Below are 11,853 nucleotides of genomic sequence, written 5' to 3'. Positions count from 1 at the left end.
GGCACAGCCGGCCCGCGGATTCGAACCGCGGACCTCCCAGTCTCCAAGCGCACGCGTTACCGCTGCGCCACCGGAGCTGGTGAAATATCATATAAACATATATACTATAAACATATCACGCGCCGCGGCCGCCGGCATTCTGGCGACCTGGAGCTGCTCCCCGATTGGTCGGCTCGGCGAGCAATCGTGCCGTGGACGTGCGAAAATCATGCGGACACAGTGAATGACTAGGAAAAAAAGAAAAGGATGCCATCAGCACTCGGTGTTCCCAGGTGGTCTCCCTCCCAAGTACTGACCGAGCCCAATGCTGCTTAGCTTCGGTGATCGGACGAGAACCGGCGTAATCAGCATGGTATGGCCGATGGCGAGAGGCTATGCTTAACTGCACGAATTGTATCGTGCGCTGGCGGACGAAGCGCAGTTGAACGCGCTTTTCTTGAACAAAGACGGATGCCAGTGAAAAGGTTAGCCAGCCACGGCGCTCGAACCAACGCCTTGCGCATTTGGCTGTCCCTGCGCGCGATTACGTTGGTATTTCGGCGGCGAAATAAACGGAGCAGCTCGCGCCTCGTTTGTGGGGCTACTGCATGGTTACGGGCAATGATAACAGCTGTCATGTTAGTGACGAGAATACTAGCAACGACGATAGCAAGAAAGAGAGAAGCGGCGCGTAGCGGAAATCGCTTGTAGAGGCGGCGTGGAGTCCAATTTTTGGGGAACGCGGCTGTACGACGTTGCGGTTTTCGGAGGTAGTGCGACGGAGGGAAAAATAAACAAACAAACTGTTGGAGCAGGTAGTGAGGAGCGTGGGAAAGACGGCGAGAGCGCCACGGCTTAGCGCAGAGGCGAAAGCGCGGAAGATGTCAAATTGCCGCTGACCAAAGGAATAATAATAATAATGACAAGAAAGGGGATGAGTAGGTAAGGGACTCAGCAAGGGTTTAAAGGGGCACACATGCACACATATAGCTAGGCGTCCTCGTTTTTTTAAATAAATAAATAAATTAATTAAACAGAGAGAACAGTAAAATCGAGTACATGGAGGAGTGTCGTTGGGAGGAACCCGAGAGGTCTGCCTGCCTAATTGGGCGGCATGTTTCTCGGGAAGGGAATGATGGTGGACAGGAGGAAAGGGTGAAGTGGAAGACCGAGCGGAATCCGCTCGTGGGGAGGATAGCTGCGTCCATGGGCCGACTTCAGGGGAACTGTGCCGGCATACGCCTATTACACATCTGAGGGAAACCCAGGAAAAACCCCAGACGGCACAGCCGGCCCGCGGATTCGAACCGCGGACCTCCCAGTCTCCAAGCGCACGCGTTACCGCTGCGCCACCGGAGCTGGTGAAACATCATATAAACATATATACTATAAACTATAAGCATATCACGCGCCGCGGCCGCCGGCATTCTGGCGACCTGGAGCTGCTCCCCGATTGGTCGGCGCGGCGAGCAATCGTGCCGTGGACGTGCGAAAATCATGCGGACACAGTGAATGACTAGGAAAAAAAGAAGAAAAAAAAAGAAAAGGATGCCATCAGCACTCGGTGTTCCCAGGTGGTCTCCCTCCCAAGTACCACCGAGCCCAATGCTGCTTAGCTTCGGTGATCGGACGAGAACCGGCGTATTCAGCATGGTATGGCCGATGGCGAGAGGCTATGCTTAACTGCACGAATTGTATCGTGCGCTGGCGGACGAAGCGCAGTTGAACGCGCTTTTCTTGAACAAAGACGGATGCCAGTGAAAAGGTTAGCCAGCCACGGCGCTCGAACCAACGCCTTGCGCATTTGGCTGTCCCTTCGCGCGATTACGTTGGTATTTCGGCGGCGAAATAAACGGAGCAGCTCGCGCCTCGTTTGTGGGGCTACTGCATGGTTACGTGCAATGATAACAGCTGTCATGTTAGTGACGAGAATACTAGCAACGACGATAGCAAGAAAGAGAGAAGCGGCGCGTAGCGGAAATCGCTTGTAGAGGCGGCGTGGAGTCCAATTTTTGGAGAACGCGGCTGTACGACGTTGCGGTTTTCGGAGGTAGTGGGACGGAGGGAAAAATAAACAAACAAACTGTTGGAGCAGGTAGTGAGGAGCGTGGGAAAGACGGCGAGAGCGCCACGGCTTAGCGCAGAGGCGAAAGCGCGGAAGATGTCAAATTGCCGCTGACCAAAGGAATAATAATAATAATGACAAGAAAGGGGATGAGTAGGTAAGGGACTCAGCAAGGGTTTAAAGGGGCACACATGCACACATATAGCTAGGCGTCCTCGTTTTTTTTAAATAAATAAATAAATAAATTAATTAATTAAACAGAGAGAACAGTAAAAGCGAGTACATGGAGGATGAGGAGGAGTGTCGTTGGGAGGAACCCGAGAGGTCTGCCTGCCTGGTTAGGCGGCATGTTTCTCGGGAAGGGAAAGATGGTGGACAGGAGGAAAGGGTGAAGTGGAAGACCGAGCGGAATCCGCTCGTGGGGAGGATAGCTGCGTCCATGGGCCGACTTCAGGGGAACTGTGCCGGCATACGCCTATTACACATCTGAGGGAAACCCAGGAAAAACCCCAGACGGCACAGCCGGCCCGCGGATTCGAACCGCGGACCTCCCAGTCTCCAAGCGCACGCGTTACCGCTGCGCCACCGGAGCTGGTGAAATATCATATAAACATATATACTATAAACATATCACGCGCCGCGGCCGCCGGCATTCTGGCGACCTGGAGCTGCTCCCCGATTGGTCGGCGCGGCGAGCAATCGTGCCGTGGACGTGCGAAAATCATGCGGACACAGTGAATGACTAGGAAAAAAAGAAGAAAAAAAAAGAAAAGGATGCCATCAGCACTCGGTGTTCCCAGGTGGTCTCCCTCCCAAGTACCGACCGAGCCCAATGCTGCTTAGCTTCGGTGATCGGACGAGAACCGGCGTATTCAGCATGGTATGGCCGATGGCGAGAGGCTATGCTTAACTGCACGAATTGTATCGTGCGCTGGCGGACGAAGCGCAGTTGAACGCGCTTTTCTTGAACAAAGACGGATGCCAGTGAAAAGGTTAGCCAGCCACGGCGCTCGAACCAACGCCTTGCGCATTTGGCTGTCCCTGCGCGCGATTACGTTGGTATTTCGGCGGCGAAATAAACGGAGCAGCTCGCGCCTCGTTTGTGGGGCTACTGCATGGTTACGTGCAATGATAACAGCTGTCATGTTAGTGACGAGAATACTAGCAACGACGATAGCAAGAAAGAGAGAAGCGGCGCGTAGCGGAAATCGCTTGTAGAGGCGGCGTGGAGTCCAATTTTTGGAGAACGCGGCTGTACGACGTTGCGGTTTTCGGAGGTAGTGGGACGGAGGGAAAAATAAACAAACAAACTGTTGGAGCAGGTAGTGAGGAGCGTGGGAAAGACGGCGAGAGCGCCACGGCTTAGCGCAGAGGCGAAAGCGCGGAAGATGTCAAATTGCCGCTGACCAAAGGAATAATAATAATAATGACAAGAAAGGGGATGAGTAGGTAAGGGACTCAGCAAGGGTTTAAAGGGGCACACATGCACACATATAGCTAGGCGTCCTCGTTTTTTTAAAATAAATAAATAAATTAATTAATTAATTAAACAGAGAGAACAGTAAAAGCGAGTACATGGAGGATGAGGAGGAGTGTCGTTGGGAGGAACCCGAGAGGTCTGCCTGCCTGATTAGGCGGCATGTTTCTCGGGAAGGGAAAGATGGTGGACAGGAGGAAAGGGTGAAGTGGAAGACCGAGCGGAATCCGCTCGTGGGGAGGATAGCTGCGTCCATGGGCCGACTTCAGGGGAACTGTGCCGGCATACGCCTATTACACATCTGAGGGAAACCCAGGAAAAACCCCAGACGGCACAGCCGGCCCGCGGATTCGAACCGCGGACCTCCCAGTCTCCAAGCATGGTTACGAACGGCGGACGAAGCGCAGTTGAACGCGCTTTTCTTGAACAAAGACGGATGCCAGTGAAAAGGTTAGCCAGCCACGGCGCTCGAACCAACGCCTTGCGCATTTGGCTGTCCCTGCGCGCGATTACGTTGGTATTTCGGCGGCGAAATAAACGGAGCAGCTCGCGCCTCGTTTGTGGGGCTACTGCATGGTTACGTGCAATGATAACAGCTGTCATGTTAGTGACGAGAATACTAGCAACGACGATAGCAAGAAAGAGAGAAGCGGCGCGTAGCGGAAATCGCTTGTAGAGGCGGCGTGGAGTCCAATTTTTGGAGAACGCGGCTGTACGACGTTGCGGTTTTCGGAGGTAGTGGGACGGAGGGAAAAATAAACGAACAAACTGTTGGAGCAGGTAGTGAGGAGCGTGGGAAAGACGGCGAGAGCGCCACGGCTTAACGCAGAGGCGAAAGCGCGGAAGATTGCCGCTGACCAAAGGAATAATAATAATAATGACAAGAAAGGGGATGAGTAGGTAAGGGACTCAGCAAGGGTTTAAAGGGGCACACATGCACACATATAGCTAGGCGTCCTCGTCTTTTTTAAATAAATAAATAAATTAATTAATTAATTAATTAAACAGAGAGAACAGTAAAAGCGAGTACATGGAGGATGAGGAGGAGTGTCGTTGGGAGGAACCCGAGAGGTCTGCCTGCCTGATTAGGCGGCATGTTTCTCGGGAAGGGAAAGATGGTGGACAGGAGGAAAGGGTGAAGTGGAAGACCGAGCGGAATCCGCTCGTGTGGAGGATAGCTGCGTCCATGGGCCGACTTCAGGGGAACTGTGCCGGCATACGCCTATTACACATCTGAGGGAAACGCAGGAAAAACCCCAGACGGCACAGCCGGCCCGCGGATTCGAACCGCGGACCTCCCAGTCTCCAAGCGCACGCGTTACCGCTGCGCCACCGGAGCTGGTGAAATATCATATAAACATATATACTATAAACTATAAACATATCACGCGCCGCGGCCGCCGGCATTCTGGCGACCTGGAGCTGCTCCCCGATTGGTCGGCGCGGCGAGCAATCGTGCCGTGGACGTGCGAAAATCATGCGGACACAGTGAATGACTAGGAAAAAAGAAAAAAAAAAGAAAAGGATGCCATCAGCACTCGGTGTTCCCAGGTGGTCTCCCTCCCAAGTACTGACCGAGCCCAATGCTGCTTAGCTTCGGTGATCGGACGAGAACCGGCGTATTCAGCATGGTATGGCCGATGGCGAGAGGCTATGCTTAACTGCACGAATTGTATCGTGCGCTGGCGGACGAAGCGCAGTTGAACGCGCTTTTCTTGAACAAAGACGGATGCCAGTGAAAAGGTTAGCCAGCCACGGCGCTCGAACCAACGCCTTGCGCATTTGGCTGTCCCTGCGCGCGATTACGTTGGTATTTCGGCGGCGAAATAAACGGAGCAGCTCGCGCCTCGTTTGTGGGGCTACTGCATGGTTACGTGCAATGATAACAGCTGTCATGTTAGTGACGAGAATACTAGCAACGACGATAGCAAGAAAGAGAGAAGCGGCGCGTAGCGGAAATCGCTTGTAGAGGCGGCGTGGAGTCCAATTTTTGGAGAACGCGGCTGTACGACGTTGCGGTTTTCGGAGGTAGTGGGACGGAGGGAAAAATAAACAAACAAACTGTTGGAGCAGGTAGTGAGGAGCGTGGGAAAGACGGCGAGAGCGCCACGGCTTAGCGCAGAGGCGAAAGCGCGGAAGACGTCAAATTGCCGCTGACCAAAGGAATAATAATAATAATGACAAGAAAGGGGATGAGTAGGTAAGGGACTCAGCAAGGGTTTAAAGGGGCACACATGCACACATATAGCTAGGCGTCCTCGTTTTTTTTAAATAAATAAATAAATAAATAAATTAATTAAACAGAGAGAACAGTAAAAGCGAGTACATGGAGATGAGGAGGAGTGTCGTTGGGAGGAACCCGAGAGGTCTGCCTGCCTGATTAGGCGGCATGTTTCTCGGGAAGGGAAAGATGGTGGACAGGAGGAAAGGGTGAAGTGGAAGATAGCTGATAGCTGCGTCCATGGGCCGACTTCAGGGGAACTGTGCACATTGAACTGTGCCTATTACACATCTGAGGGAAACCCAGGAAAAACCCCAGACGGCACAGCCGGCCCGCGGATTCGAACCGCGGACCTCCCAGTCTCCAAGCGCACGCGTTACCGCTGCGCCACAGGAGCTGGTGAAATATCATATAAACATATATACTATAAACTATAAACATATCACGCGCCGCGGCCGCCGGCATTCTGGCGACCTGGAGCTGCTCCCCGATTGGTCGGCGCGGCGAGCAATCGTGCCGTGGACGTGCGAAAATCATGCGGACACAGTGAATGACTAGGAAAAAAGAAGAAAAAAAAAGAAAAGGATGCCATCAGCACTCGGTGTTCCCAGGTGGTCTCCCTCCCAAGTACTGACCGAGCCCAATGCTGCTTAGCTTCGGTGATCGGACGAGAACCGGCGTATTCAGCATGGTATGGCCGATGGCGAGAGGCTATGCTTAACTGCACGAATTGTATCGTGCGCTGGCGGACGAAGCGCAGTTGAACGCGCTTTTCTTGAACAAAGACGGATGCCAGTGAAAAGGTTAGCCAGCCACGGCGCTCGAACCAACGCCTTGCGCATTTGGCTGTCCCTGCGCGCGATTACGTTGGTATTTCGGCGGCGAAATAAACGGAGCAGCTCGCGCCTCGTTTGTGGGGCTACTGCATGGTTACGTGCAATGATAACAGCTGTCATGTTAGTGACGAGAATACTAGCAACGACGATAGCAAGAAAGAGAGAAGCGGCGCGTAGCGGAAATCGCTTGTAGAGGCGGCGTGGAGTCCAATTTTTGGAGAACGCGGCTGTACGACGTTGCGGTTTTCGGAGGTAGTGGGACGGAGGGAAAAATAAACAAACAAACTGTTGGAGCAGGTAGTGAGGAGCGTGGGAAAGACGGCGAGAGCGCCACGGCTTAGCGCAGAGGCGAAAGCGCGGAAGATGTCAAATTGCCGCTGACCAAAGGAATAATAATAATAATGACAAGAAAGGGGATGAGTAGGTAAGGGACTCAGCAAGGGTTTAAAGGGGCACACATGCACACATATAGCTAGGCGTCCTCGTTTTTTTTAAATAAATAAATAAATTAATTAATTAATTAAACAGAGAGAACAGTAAAAGCGAGTACATGGAGGATGAGGAGGAGTGTCGTTGGGAGGAACCCGAGAGGTCTGCCTGCCTGATTAGGCGGCATGTTTCTCGGGAAGGGAAAGATGGTGGACAGGAGGAAAGGGTGAAGTGGAAGACCGAGCGGAATCCGCTCGTGGGGAGGATAGCTGCGTCCATGGGCCGACTTCAGGGGAACTGTGCACATTGAACTGTGCCTATTACACATCTGAGGGAAACCCAGGAAAAACCCCAGACGGCACAGCCGGCCCGCGGATTAGAACCGCGGACCTCCCAGTCTCCAAGCGCACGCGTTACCGCTGCGCCACCGGAGCTGGTGAAATATCATATAAACATATATACTATAACTATAAACATATCACGCGCCGCGGCCGCCGGCATTCTGGCGACCTGGAGCTGCTCCCCGATTGGTCGGCGCGGCGAGCAATCGTGCCGTGGACGTGCGAAAATCATGCGGACACAGTGAATGACTAGGAAAAAAAGAAAAAAAAAGAAAAGGATGCCATCAGCACTCGGTGTTCCCAGGTGGTCTCCCTCCCAAGTACTGACCGAGCCCAATGCTGCTTAGCTTCGGTGATCGGACGAGAACCGGCGTATTCAGCATGGTATGGCCGATGGCGAGAGGCTATGCTTAACTGCACGAATTGTATCGTGCGCTGGCGGACGAAGCGCAGTTGAACGCGCTTTTCTTGAACAAAGACGGATGCCAGTGAAAAGGTTAGCCAGCCACGGCGCTCGAACCAACGCCTTGCGCATTTGGCTGTCCCTGCGCGCGATTACGTTGGTATTTCGGCGGCGAAATAAACGGAGCAGCTCGCGCCTCGTTTGTGGGGCTACTGCATGGTTACGTGCAATGATAACAGCTGTCATGTTAGTGACGAGAATACTAGCAACGACGATAGCAAGAAAGAGAGAAGCGGCGCGTAGCGGAAATCGCTTGTAGAGGCGGCGTGGAGTCCAATTTTTGGAGAACGCGGCTGTACGACGTTGCGGTTTTCGGAGGTAGTGGGACGGAGGGAAAAATAAACAAACAAACTGTTGGAGCAGGTAGTGAGGAGCGTGGGAAAGACGGCGAGAGCGCCACGGCTTAGCGCAGAGGCGAAAGCGCGGAAGATGTCAAATTGCCGCTGACCAAAGGAATAATAATAATAATGACAAGAAAGGGGATGAGTAGGTAAGGGACTCAGCAAGGGTTTAAAGGGGCACACATGCACACATATAGCTAGGCGTCCTCGTTTTTTTTAAATAAATAAATAAATAAATAAATTAATTAATTAAACAGAGAGAACAGTAAAAGCGAGTACATGGAGGATGGAGTGTCGTTGGGAGGAACCCGAGAGGTCTGCCTGCCTGATTAGGCGGCATGTTTCTCGGGAAGGGAAAGATGGTGGACAGGAGGAAAGGGTGAAGTGGAAGATAGCTGATAGCTGCGTCCATGGGCCGACTTCAGGGGAACTGTGCACATTGAACTGTGCCTATTACACATCTGAGGGAAACCCAGGAAAAACCCCAGACGGCACAGCCGGCCCGCGGATTCGAACCGCGGACCTCCCAGTCTCCAAGCGCACGCGTTACCGCTGCGCCACAGGAGCTGGTGAAATATCATATAAACATATATACTATAAACTATAAACATATCACGCGCCGCGGCCGCCGGCATTCTGGCGACCTGGAGCTGCTCCCCGATTGGTCGGCGCGGCGAGCAATCGTGCCGTGGACGTGCGAAAATCATGCGGACACAGTGAATGACTAGGAAAAAAAGAAAAAAAAAAGAAAAGGATGCCATCAGCACTCGGTGTTCCCAGGTGGTCTCCCTCCCAAGTACTGACCGAGCCCAATGCTGCTTAGCTTCGGTGATCGGACGAGAACCGGCGTATTCAGCATGGTATGGCCGATGGCGAGAGGCTATGCTTAACTGCACGAATTGTATCGTGCGCTGGCGGACGAAGCGCAGTTGAACGCGCTTTTCTTGAACAAAGACGGATGCCAGTGAAAAGGTTAGCCAGCCACGGCGCTCGAACCAACGCCTTGCGCATTTGGCTGTCCCTGCGCGCGATTACGTTGGTATTTCGGCGGCGAAATAAACGGAGCAGCTCGCGCCTCGTTTGTGGGGCTACTGCATGGTTACGTGCAATGATAACAGCTGTCATGTTAGTGACGAGAATACTAGCAACGACGATAGCAAGAAAGAGAGAAGCGGCGCGTAGCGGAAATCGCTTGTAGAGGCGGCGTGGAGTCCAATTTTTGGAGAACGCGGCTGTACGACGTTGCGGTTTTCGGAGGTAGTGGGACGGAGGGAAAAATAAACAAACAAACTGTTGGAGCAGGTAGTGAGGAGCGTGGGAAAGACGGCGAGAGCGCCACGGCTTAGCGCAGAGGCGAAAGCGCGGAAGATGTCAAATTGCCGCTGACCAAAGGAATAATAATAATAATGACAAGAAAGGGGATGAGTAGGTAAGGGACTCAGCAAGGGTTTAAAGGGGCACACATGCACACATATAGCTAGGCGTCCTCGTTTTTTTTAAATAAATAAATAAATAAATTAATTAATTAAACAGAGAGAACAGTAAAAGCGAGTACATGGAGGATGAGGAGGAGTGTCGTTGGGAGGAACCCGAGAGGTCTGCCTGCCTGATTAGGCGGCATGTTTCTCGGGAAGGGAAAGATGGTGGACAGGAGGAAAGGGTGAAGTGGAAGACCGAGCGGAATCCGCTCGTGGGGAGGATAGCTGCGTCCATGGGCCGACTTCAGGGGAACTGTGCACATTGAACTGTGCCTATTACACATCTGAGGGAAACCCAGGAAAAACCCCAGACGGCACAGCCGGCCCGCGGATTCGAACCGCGGACCTCCCAGTCTCCAAGCGCACGCGTTACCGCTGCGCCACCGGAGCTGGTGAAATATCATATAAACATATATACTATAAACTATAAACATATCACGCGCCGCGGCCGCCGGCATTCTGGCGACCTGGAGCTGCTCCCCGATTGGTCGGCGCGGCGAGCAATCGTGCCGTGGACGTGCGAAAATCATGCGGACACAGTGAATGACTAGGAAAAAAAGAAAAAAAAAAGAAAAGGATGCCATCAGCACTCGGTGTTCCCAGGTGGTCTCCCTCCCAAGTACTGACCGAGCCCAATGCTGCTTAGCTTCGGTGATCGGACGAGAACCGGCGTATTCAGCATGGTATGGCCGATGGCGAGAGGCTATGCTTAACTGCACGAATTGTATCGTGCGCTGGCGGACGAAGCGCAGTTGAACGCGCTTTTCTTGAACAAAGACGGATGCCAGTGAAAAGGTTAGCCAGCCACGGCGCTCGAACCAACGCCTTGCGCATTTGGCTGTCCCTGCGCGCGATTACGTTGGTATTTCGGCGGCGAAATAAACGGAGCAGCTCGCGCCTCGTTTGTGGGGCTACTGCATGGTTACGTGCAATGATAACAGCTGTCATGTTAGTGACGAGAATACTAGCAACGACGATAGCAAGAAAGAGAGAAGCGGCGCGTAGCGGAAGTCGCTTGTAGAGGCGGCGTGGAGTCCAATTTTTGGAGAACGCGGCTGTACGACGTTGCGGTTTTCGGAGGTAGTGGGACGGAGGGAAAAATAAACAAACAAACTGTTGGAGCAGGTAGTGAGGAGCGTGGGAAAGACGGCGAGAGCGCCACGGCTTAGCGCAGAGGCGAAAGCGCGGAAGATGTCAAATTGCCGCTGACCAAAGGAATAATAATAATAATGACAAGAAAGGGGATGAGTAGGTAAGGGACTCAGCAAGGGTTTAAAGGGGCACACATGCACACATATAGCTAGGCGTCCTCGTTTTTTTTAAATAAATAAATAATTAAATTAATTAATTAAACAGAGAGAACAGTAAAAGCGAGTACATGGAGGATGAGGAGGAGTGTCGTTGGGAGGAACCCGAGAGGTCTGCCTGCCTGATTAGGCGGCATGTTTCTCGGGAAGGGAAAGATGGTGGACAGGAGGAAAGGGTGAAGTGGAAGACCGAAGTAGTAGTGTATCAGCTCAACTAGCCGGCAAGTCACATCTTCGTCTGGACGCCATTAATGAGCAATTAGAGCTAATTGGGACCCCCCACATTAATCAGGACCCACCAGGGAGTCATTACACTAATTGGGGACCATCTAAGACACGTCCAGACGAAGATGTGACTTGCCGGCTAGTTGAGCTGATAAAAAATAAAAAAATAGGTAGAAAATAAAATGAAAAGATAGAAATAGAGTGGAGAGAAACAATTTATTCGAAAATTAACGATGCCGCGGCGAAGAAACGGCTCCGGGGTGACCAGTGCTTGTTGACGTCGGGTAGTTGCAGAGATCGACGACAGGTGGCCACTTAGTTGCAAGGCATCACACCAGATGGCGCCACCATCATAGCTCTAGATGAGAGAGACAGAGAACTAGATAGTAGCGGCAGGTAAAAATGACAGCACTGCTAAACAAGTCTAGGCATGCGAGAGAAAAGGTCTAACCGCTACTGCTAAACAGAAAACAGTACACATCGGGGGAAAAAGGCTTACGGGGGGGACGATCGCTTAGGCCTAACCACAACACTACGCAGCTAACACAAGGCGGGAACCACACATCTCTAAACATGCGAGAAAAGGCTTAACACGAGCGCGGTCACCGCTAAACACGGCAAACATACGAGAAAAGGAGCGCGCTTGGGCATAACCTCAACACTACGCAGCTAACACAAGGCGGGAACCACA

General features: G+C 52.3%; 8 non-coding genes across 8 annotated transcripts; all 8 read right to left on the bottom strand.

Annotated features, from left to right (window-relative positions):
* Positions 1-247: 247 nt before the first annotated feature.
* LOC135376992 (5S ribosomal RNA) lies at positions 248-366 on the bottom strand. The gene has a single exon (XR_010417959.1). It is a non-coding gene; the product is annotated as a 5S ribosomal RNA (ribosomal RNA).
* Positions 367-1,528: 1,162 nt separating this feature from the next.
* On the bottom strand, positions 1,529-1,646 carry LOC135376994 (5S ribosomal RNA). The gene has a single exon (XR_010417961.1). It is a non-coding gene; the product is annotated as a 5S ribosomal RNA (ribosomal RNA).
* A 1,173-nt stretch (positions 1,647-2,819) lies between these two features.
* Positions 2,820-2,938, bottom strand: LOC135376993 (5S ribosomal RNA). The gene has a single exon (XR_010417960.1). It is a non-coding gene; the product is annotated as a 5S ribosomal RNA (ribosomal RNA).
* Positions 2,939-5,047: 2,109 nt separating this feature from the next.
* On the bottom strand, positions 5,048-5,166 carry LOC135376999 (5S ribosomal RNA). The gene has a single exon (XR_010417965.1). It is a non-coding gene; the product is annotated as a 5S ribosomal RNA (ribosomal RNA).
* A 1,162-nt stretch (positions 5,167-6,328) lies between these two features.
* On the bottom strand, positions 6,329-6,447 carry LOC135376997 (5S ribosomal RNA). Its single transcript, XR_010417964.1, has one exon. It is a non-coding gene; the product is annotated as a 5S ribosomal RNA (ribosomal RNA).
* A 1,180-nt stretch (positions 6,448-7,627) lies between these two features.
* LOC135376996 (5S ribosomal RNA) lies at positions 7,628-7,746 on the bottom strand. The gene has a single exon (XR_010417963.1). It is a non-coding gene; the product is annotated as a 5S ribosomal RNA (ribosomal RNA).
* Positions 7,747-8,907: 1,161 nt separating this feature from the next.
* LOC135376995 (5S ribosomal RNA) lies at positions 8,908-9,026 on the bottom strand. Its single transcript, XR_010417962.1, has one exon. It is a non-coding gene; the product is annotated as a 5S ribosomal RNA (ribosomal RNA).
* Positions 9,027-10,208: 1,182 nt separating this feature from the next.
* LOC135376991 (5S ribosomal RNA) lies at positions 10,209-10,327 on the bottom strand. Its single transcript, XR_010417957.1, has one exon. It is a non-coding gene; the product is annotated as a 5S ribosomal RNA (ribosomal RNA).
* Positions 10,328-11,853: the final 1,526 nt, after the last annotated feature.

Source organism: Ornithodoros turicata, unplaced genomic scaffold (assembly GCF_037126465.1).
Source record: "Ornithodoros turicata isolate Travis unplaced genomic scaffold, ASM3712646v1 ctg00001425.1, whole genome shotgun sequence".
NCBI lineage: Eukaryota > Metazoa > Arthropoda > Arachnida > Ixodida > Argasidae > Ornithodoros > Ornithodoros turicata.
Note: the sequence above shows the minus strand (reverse complement) of the source record. Positions and strands in the feature narration are given on the sequence as shown.